The sequence below is a fragment of the Saccostrea cucullata genome, unplaced genomic scaffold (genome assembly GCF_032062105.1).
Source record: "Saccostrea cucullata isolate Sc308-1 unplaced genomic scaffold, CSIRO_AGI_Scuc_v1 ctg7920, whole genome shotgun sequence".
Taxonomy (NCBI): domain Eukaryota; kingdom Metazoa; phylum Mollusca; class Bivalvia; order Ostreida; family Ostreidae; genus Saccostrea; species Saccostrea cuccullata.
Window position 1 is genome coordinate 16085 of NW_026927459.1, and position 10389 is coordinate 26473.

Below are 10389 nucleotides of genomic sequence, written 5' to 3' on the forward strand. Positions count from 1 at the left end.
TTTTATCAATTGAAAGAAGAATATGGAGATAACGAACAATATTCAATCTCAAAGTCCATAAACCAATACAAAATAAGCGCAGAGCAAACACAGACACCCCCCCCCCCCCCCCCGAATCACTTGAAAAATGATTTCGTAGGCTGTAACCAATAAGTATAAAACATTTCATTTCATTAATATCATCCTGACTGGCAATCATATATTTTGTATATAAGAGCATTGCTTGGCTGCGAGCTCGTCGTCATCCAAAAAGGCCATTTTCCGATATTAAAGCATATATCTAGGAACAATGCTCCCCTTTTACCTCCTTTAATGAAAGTAAGGTTTTCTTAGTTTTTTATTCATATGATTCAGCTTATTCTAATGAATAGCTTATCTTATTTGCTAATATACATTTTATAATGATCTAATCATTTGATGCACATATTTGAGTTTTAAATTGATTCCGTTCTTTTGCTCAATGTAAGTTTTGCTTCATAACAGGTTTGCTTTAAACATTTAATTCAGTGATAATCATTTGATGTACATTATTGATTTCATATTGTTCTGTGTTGTTGTTCTATATTGTAATTCATTAATACTTTGTTAACACTTTTACATAGAAATATGCCAAAGATTATTGAATATACTTTTGAATATATTGTATATACATGTACTGTGATTTAATGATTTTTAAAAAAATATTTCGTTTGTTGACATGGTATGTTTACAAGATTTGGTTTTGAATAAATGTTTAAATGATATACTGTATTCTGTATCCTTCAGCATGATTGAAATGAAGACCCTGTTTAAACTTCTTTGGTTTGGTTTGAACATCTTTTATTGTATAAATACTATACAAATGGTTTGAACACAAGTTCTAACAACTTACTAGGTTCTCACCATACAACTGTCAATATAATATAAATACATAAGGAAAAAAGTGAAAAAGAAATATTGATGTACAAACAAGTCAAGCATAAATTTATTTTATGTTGAATAAACAAGGTCTTGACAGATAGCAAACAGGTTGGGGGAAACGTAAATTCCGCTATAATAGTGGTATTTCACTATTATAGTGAAATTACGCTATATTTGCTGCCGTAGATACCCCCAATTTCATCCGATACCATGCAAGGTGTTTGAACCGCACGTCATGGTGGGTATTAAAATGAGCAAAAACTGTCATGCTTGCATGTTTTGAATTTTAATAAATTTTCTATTTCCTTTACGTTTACCATAACGAGCCTACATACCCGTAACCATGCAGACAGAAATAATCTTTTTAGGTCACCTGAGTAAACTCAGGTGACCTATTGCTATCTGTTTTTGTCCGTCGTCGTCCGTCGTACGTCGTTCGTCGTCAATCGGTCGTAAACTTTTGAACATTTTCAGCTTCTTCTCTGCAACCACTGAACCAATTTCAACCAAATTTGGCACAAAGCATCTATGGGTGAAGGGGAACAAAAATTTTGAATTTCATGATCCCTGACCCCCTGGGGCCTGGGGGGTGGGGCCAAAACCACTAAAATTAATGCAATCTTCAAAAATCTTCTTCTTTACTCCTGGACATCAAGCAGTCAAACTGTTTGCATGATTGTAATCAGCATTGAGTCCTTTACCAAAATTGTGAAATTCATGGCCCTGGGGTCAGGGGTTCTTGTACTAGGGCGGGGCTAAATAAGTATATGGTGAAAATGCATTATTTCTTTGAAAATCTTCTTCTCTGCTCCAGGGTATTAAATAAACTAACTAAGTACATAGTTATGATGAGCAAGAGTGCCTCTACCAAAATTGTGAATTTTATGGCCCCAGGGTCAGGGGTTCTGGTGTCAGGGTGGGGCTCTATTGATTATATAGAGGAAATACATGAATTCTTTGAAAATCTTCTTCTTTACTCCTGGGTATTAAATAAACTAACTAAGTATATAGTTATGATGAGCAAGAGTGCCTCTACCAAAATTGTGAAATTCATGGCCCCAGGGTCAGGGGTTCTGGTGTTAGGGCGGGGCTCTATTGATTATGTAGTGAAAATACATGAATTCTTTGAAAATCTTCTTCTCTGCTCCTAGATTTTATATAATTTAACTAAGTACATAGTTATGATGAGCAAGAGTGCCACTACCAAAATTGTGAATTTTATGGCCCCAGGGTCAGGGGTTCTGGTTTTAGGGCGGGGCTCTATTGATTATATAGTGAAAATACATGAATTCTTTGAAAATCTTCTTCTCTGCTCCTAGGTTTTATATAAACTATCTAAGTACATAGTTATGATGAACAAGAGTGCCACTACCAAAATTGTGAATTTTATGGCCCCAGGGTCAGGGGTTCTGGTGTCAGGGTGGGGCTCTATTGATTATATAGAGGAAATACATGAATTCTTTGAAAATCTTCTTCTTTACTCCTGGGTATTAAATAAACTAACTAAGTACATAGTTATGATGAACAAGAGTGCCTCTACCAAAATTTTGAATTTTATGGCCCCAGGGTCAGGGATTCTGGTGTTAGGGCGGGGCTGTATTGATTATACATGTATAGTGAAAAAACATTAAATCTTTGAATATTTTCATCTTTGCTCCTAGGTTTTAAGCAGATGAATTACCTATATAGTTATGAGCAATCCCTAATCTTCAAGAATTGTAAATTTCAAGGCCCCAGGGTCAGTTGTTCCATAGAGGGGGGGGGGGGCTGTACTTGTGTACTGAAAATGAATGAATTGTTTGAAATGTGCTCCTTGGTATTAATCAAATATTTTTGAAAAGCAAGTATGCCTTTCCAAAAATAGTGCAATGTGTGGATCTAGACCTAAGAGTCAAGGGTTCATGTGTGGTAGCGGCACTACTGATTATTGCTGAATATTACTGATCAGTTGAAATGCATTTTTTGTTCCCCTACCCTGCCTATGGGTATAAAGTAACCAAACTAAGGAACTGCTAAGTGTATAGTTATGATGACCAGATCGTAAATGCTATAGCATCTGGCTTAAAACATGGATCAAATTCAGTCACTGGAAAGTTGTTGAATAATGCTCAGGTGACCTATAAGGCCCAGGGGCCTCTTGTTCTTGTTTAATTCCAAAAACCCTTCCCAGTCTGAGTTGACAATTGTAACAAGCATCAATTTGTGCACATTCATGAGGAATGCGTGAGATTCAGGCTTAAATACTCCCGCAATCATCGGTTGCTATGTTAAAAATGCAACTTCCGTTAAAAAAAAAAGAGTACTTGCATTATTAAACGCAACGGTAGAAAATTTATTAAAATTCAAAACATGCAAGCATGCAAGCAACGTTTCCCCCCAACCTGGCAAATGACGTATTAAGTTGAGCAAAAGGATATTGACATTGTTTAACTCAAAATAAAGTTCATGAATAGTTTTTCTCCTATTTCTGAGTGGATATCAACATCTCTATTTAAAGTCAATGCCCCTCATAAATCTTGTAAGAAAGAATGTTTTTATTGCATATTTATATTTTCATTGCATCCATCATTTGTGGATGCATTTCAATCATACGTCTTCTAACTTATTTTACGACTTTGATATGAACAATAATAGGAGTGGGTGAAGTTCAAGATTAGGCCTACTTCGGGTATAAACATATATATATATGACAAAGTTCAAACACAGCGCATCTAAATGCAGTCATGGCTTCGAATGTAAAGGCTGTTTTCTCACAACAAATTGATGATATTGGTGAAACGCCAATGTTTGAAATAGAGAAAAATGATTCTTTAAAAATTGGGAAAGAACAGTACTCCATTAAGATGTCCTATCACAACAGGAAGGTCTACTTCCACATTCAAAGTAAGTTTAAAACTTATTGAATAAAGCTTTGTTTTATGGTAATTTATCCATAAATCTTAACATATTATACTCATTATTATTAGACACTTTGACCCTTTTTCTACAGTATGGATCCGTTTCCATGAACATTTACGTTTACCTGTTATATCATTATTATAGCAATTATTGAATACAGATCTGATTAAAGTGCTATTACATTCCTGATGAGGCTTTAATAGGGAATATTTGTTTTTCTTTTTCTTACTGACAGGTAATACAAGAGGAAGAACGACTTCCCTTCCTGAGGAGTTACTGCTGGCCATGGCAGGGTTGGGGAAAAAGATAGCGGCAGTAAGAAACTTTGTTAGAAGTCTAGATCCCTCGAGTCCTCCAATGGTATAAAGTTTTGTTGAATTATGTCTTCATGTTTAAACGATGATAGTTGGATAGGCAAAATTCCCCAATTGTATTTTTTTTAAATATTCCTCAGAATCAGCGTTCCAAAAAATAAAAAAGGAAAGTTACTGTTGTCGAATCAGACGATAACAAAGATGTGGCAACATTTTAAGATTCCTGACCATGTACTGAATTATTGACTCAGGCATTAGTGTTAACCAAGAATAATTAATACTCAATCCAAGAAGCTGAAGAAGTTACCTCACCCTATTTCTAATTATTTTAACAAGGTCCAATCTTTGAGACAGTCATGCGTGAAGGAATTAAAAAGGAGACGGTTAAACTGAAAGTATCAGCGGATGACCTTCTGGAAAGAATCAACTATAAAACAAGAGAAGTTGACGTAGACGAGCAGCAGTTAGAAATTAACAAAAATCGTATTTGTTACATCCACTCTTCCAACGTGGTGGAATTGCACGATGAAAAGATCCAAATTGAGTCGTCAGCAGATGCTCTTCCAGAAGAAATTGATAACAAAAAGAAAGAACTAAACAGAGACAAACAACAATTAGAAACAATCACAAATCATATGACTGACATTTATAATTATCTATGTGTTGTGGATTTTTATCGTTAAGCTTTATTAATGTCAAAATTAAAAAGTTTGTTTGCGGCTGCCTAGCGAACTACATGTACTTAAATACATTAAATTCAAACTTTTTAAAACTTATTATTTGTTATCCAACAAAAACCAGAAAACTACTATTCTATAGGAAGATTACATGCCGGGCAAGCTGCCAGGGTGATAGCAAACGACTTCAACTGCAGTATACGCACAATTGAACGTTTACGCCAACGTTTCAATGCAACTAACAGCACAGACGATCACCCACGTAGCGGTAGACCACAAGTTATAACGCAAAGACAGAACAGGTTCATAGTGCGCCAGCATTTGAATGACCGATTCAAAAGGGCATCAGAAACAGTACGCAATACCATTGGAACACATCAGCGACCCATAAGTGACGACACAGTACGTCGTCGGTTAGCAGCAAATAACCTCAGATGTGGCCGTCCGTACAGAGGTCCTGTCCTTACACAAAGACACTGTCGGGCATGTCTACAGTGGGCTTTACAGCGGCAAAACTGGCGTAATCGACAATGGAGGAATGTCATCTCCGATGAAAGCCGATATTACATTTCCACACACGATGGTCGAGCAAGAGTTTGGCGAAGGAAGGGTGAGCGTTACAATGACAACTGTGTTATGGAAACTGGTCCATGGGGCGGGCCGAGCATAATGGTGTGGGGTGGTATTGGCCTGTTTTCGAAACTTGGTCCCGTTGTCTTCCAGAATCTTGGTCCAGGTAGAGGAAATGGTGCAACAGCTGCCCGCTACATTGATCAAGTCCTGAGGCCTCATGTTGTACAGCATTTCAACCAACATCCACACAAGACGTTCCAGCAAGATAATGCGCGTGCGCATACAGCCAGAATAACTAGGGACTACCTGCAGCAGAACAACATCGCAGTTATTGACTGGCCAGCTCTTAGTCCCGATCTAAACCCCATTGAACATTTATGGGATCACATCCAGTTGAAGCTTAACCAACAACAACCAAGACCGACGACTGCTGCTGAACTTTCTATGGCGTATCAGCGTGTGTGGGCGACTATTCCTATGGCCTTCATCAATCGTCTCATCAACTCTATGTATCGAAGATGCATGGCTGTAATTAATACCAATGGTGGTCATATACGTTACTAACGTAAGGGCACTCAGAACAATAGGAATCTGTGATATTATTTGACATGAAATTGAATGTGTATAACTGTTAGATAATTAAAAACACATTACATCAATTACATATTCGTTATTTTTTATTTCAAAATAAGTGGATTACTTTTTCAAAATCTGATGCGACGTTTCTTTTGCGGTTCAGTATATATTCCTCGACACATTCTCTTAGCTGTTGCTGTATTCGTAAGAGGTCCTTGTTGAATGGTACGGCTGGCTTGAATCAGTTGAAGAAGGCTTCCTAAAATGTTGATAAGGAGTCTTTCTTTGTGGCGTCCAGGAAATTGAAACATTGGAGAGCTATTCACAAGGAATAAAAATGTAGCATCTAAATGGCTGGCAGTGACGGTATATTGGTGAAATTTATGAATGCGATCCACCATTCAGTCGCTGATCCTTTTCCGTCATATTAAGGAGCTGCGGGGCTGGAACTCGTGTAAACACATTCTCAGGCCGGAAAGAGTTGGCTTATGGAGGAGGCTGGTCCTCAACATCTACCACATGTACACTTTTCATCGTCATCGGCATTTCCTGTTTGGTTTTGTTATTCAATTTGTCTCAATTTCTCCCGAAGATTTTTTTCTTGCATCTGTCGTTTAGATGCATTTATTTCTCTGACCTTGTCTTTTTCGGTGGTGTTTAGTTGCTCAATATGTTTTGATTCTTCATCGATTTCTTTGTTTTTTCTTTCACAGTGCCATTTAGTTCTCCGCTTGCCTCTTTAAATTTATCTTTGGTTGTTATGTTGTTGCTTTGCACATTGGAAGGTATACCTGAAGATGGCATGTTAGTTTATGGGGATTATTTTCTCGCTTAGCTTGAGAGGTGAATTAAACCGGGATATTTCTTTTCCTGCACCAGTGATATCGCCCCTTTTTAATTTGGCCTAAGGCGCTTCTTATCCTTCTTAGCGCTGGAATGTATTCGAGAGAATACCTCCTTAAGGCCTCACTCTACTTACAGTTATGGTCTTGCTTAAAGTGTGCCAATAAGAAGAGTCTTAACGCGGTCATCATGCCCTAACAAAAAGTAGTTTAACACACAAGTGAAAAAAAGTTCAAATTGACTTAATAACATTAAAAAAAGAATAAACGTCACTCAGCACAAATGTCATCTTGATCTGTAAGATGAATTTTGTCAGAGCTAATAGAATGTAAACATGAATTATGTTCAACAGTCATGTCTCGTAATATTCTCAAGGTTCTTGACATCATAAAATAGGTCCAGATGACCTAATTATACATAAGAGATTAAAAAAACGCCACCTTTAAGTGTAAATATTATCTTAATAAAAGACAGTTTTTACTAATTTTGAAAGGATATAAAAATCTTCGTGATAGAAAAAGGATGAAATGCACGAAAGTGTTTTTAACCATGAGGAATAAAAGTTTATATACATACGAAACAAAATTATGTGTCCCTATGCATTGAAAAGCTATGCTGAACAAATGATATAAAATGAACCAAACGAGTTAGGGTAATTTCATGACGGAGAAATGCAAGCCAGGTTATTTTCAGAAATAGTATCAAGGTTGTAAACTGTCTTTGAAAAGGAAATTCTGTATTCTTATAAAGGATAAAAACAGAAGACAGCCAACACAAATCGTCTAATTTTTTTTCTTCTTCCTTTTGTGTTTAAAAGATGCGACAATTTTGGTAACTACAATGGCTTTGCAGCTGGGCTGTAGATTTTGCATTGGAAAGACGTGAATTAGAATTATTCAGAGATATTTATTTCTATCCCATCACGTGTACAAAACGACATCAAAGAATGAGACTGAGAAGAATTCACAGAAATCTCTCGACACGCAGTATGCCATTGACACAAGATCGTGGTATGACCGCGGAGGTTGGGAAAGAGGATGGGATGAAACGGGACTCAATCAGAACCCGGAAGGTTTGTTAATTTGTGCTTCCTATTGCAATGACTGCAACGTGATTAGCTATTCCCGAGAAATTTTTCATCACTTTTTTAATCCACGTCGTTTTCCTAAAATCATGGTTATCGCTGTTCGAAAAATGCGGAAAGAACACTAGTATACTCTCAGGGACTGGACGTTAAGGTATGTATACGTTGGTTGTCATTAAATCAAACAGTAGATGACCTCGTGACCCTTAATGACGTTGTATACCAGGTTGACATCTCTGCCCAACGACACCTCGGCCCATGTCGGTTGACACCTCGGACCTGACAGGTCGGCCAAAAATATTAACATGTCGGACCATTTAAACGACACCCCAGTCCAAGCAAATTTGCGATAGAAAAAAATTTAATTCAGTGTCTGAATTGGTGTTATTTTAAAATGATAAAAAAGATGTTAAAGTTATTCTTTTTGACAATTTAACGATTTTTAAAAAACCAAATAAGGAAGGGGGATTGAGGGGTCTATGAAAGATGATTGGTTTATTTTTGAAACAAAATTCTTTTAAGTCTTTAACTTGCATCTCAGTCATAGGGAAATACGCAATACATTATTATCGCCTGATTCAACATGGACCTGAGCGCAAATGTTACCTTAACCAATCGAGTAAATCAAGTAGAGAGAAGAAGAAGGATTAAAACCTGGTGGATACCTTTTCATTGAAAGAATGGTATTTGTTAATGACCATTACAGACGAAATCAAAAACTTTGTACAGATTTTAAAGAAAAATTCAAAACCAAGGGAAAAAAACCTGGGATTTACTTCAAAAAGACGAAGGCAACAAACGGGTCACCGCTAAATATTTGATAGTGGAACAATAACTGTAGACTTTTCTAGTTTTTAATTTCCATGTCGAGCCTGCACTTCGCACAAAACTCGGAATAGCCTTAAACGAGAAAGAGTGGGACCAATTTCTGATACGAGTTCATGAAATAGACGGAGAATGGAGAAACCAGTAGACAATGCGAATCAAGGAGTTTTAGACTATAACTGTCCAAAAGGGACGAAATACCCCACCCCCTCCCCGCTGGGTTTTTCAGAGGTGGCGAAACGACTTTGCGTCAACGTCAATACACACCCTCAGGTCATAAGCAATCTTTGTGTTAAGTGGTATATTTACATACATACTTACATAGTTTATCCATAAGTGTGATATGGACCGGACGCAAATTATGTTTTTTTTCCAGTGACTTTGATCTTACGATGAATGACCTTGTGTCAAGGTCACAACACACCCTTAGGTCATAAACAATCTTTGTGTGGAATGGAACTTATCAAGTTTATCCGTAAGAAAGCTATGAACCAGGCACAAATTATTAAGTGACCTTTACGTTGCACAAATGACCTTGGGTCAAGGTCATATCACTCCCAGGTCATCAGTTTGTTTGTGTGCGATAGTATATTTAAGTTTCACTATAAGAAAGGTATATACCAAACATGAATTATGAAATTTTTCTTAAATGACCTTGAACTTGCATGGATTATCTAGGCTTAAGGTCATAACACACCCTAAGGTCATGAAGAATCTTTGTATGAAATAGGAACTTACCTAGTTTATCCATAATAATGATACGTACCGGACGCAAATTTTCTTCCAGTAACCTTGAATCGAATTACCTTGTCAAGTGAAGTCATAAGCAATCTTTGTGTGAAGTATTTCTAATGTTCCTCCATATAGAAAGATATAGACCGGACATGTTTAGATGTTTTGGGGATGTCAGTATGGGTAATTTGATTTAGAACTTGCATAGAATTTGAATCTCAAGAAATGGTGTATCACTGAATCAAATCAAGATGCTTAAGTTCAACTGTATTTGAATTAACCGGAGCTGATTTGCTGATACAAATTCAAAATTTTCCACATAACTGTAGTTGACATGTTTCCCCGAGATAGACCATAATTACATAAAACAAAGAAGACACATATGTAATCAAAATACATGAATGAATTGCAAAATGACAAAAATGCCTTCACAAACCATTAATTTAACCCTAAGATTGACCAACATCTTTCCTTTTGCAGATACGGAAGGATTTACATGTAAAATACAACATGGACACAAAAGCTAGCTTCCATCAACAATCCTTATTTGCAATTGATATTGTTTTATGTTTACACTAGTCGTTAACTGCCGTTATTATTTCCACAATTTCTGAGGATACAGAGGAACTTGAAAAGGTAATCACGCTTGCGCACTGACCAATTTACCATTATCAATAAAATTGTGTATTTTCTATGTGTGTACCGAGATAAAGGTCTTAACCAAAATGTATTGTTTGAATTTTTTTATGATCAGAGTTTTTTGTATTAAATGTATGTATATCGTACCCACAAACACTTGAGTGTATTATTTTTTTTTATATAAAAAAATTACCTATTAATGAATGATAAATGTGACGGAATCATCGGAGGGTTTTCGATTGCTTATACCTAGTAAGTATTTTTTAATAAGAATGATAATGTTAATTCAAGTGCCCGTGATCATAACAGAAGCCTCTTAGGCATGTTC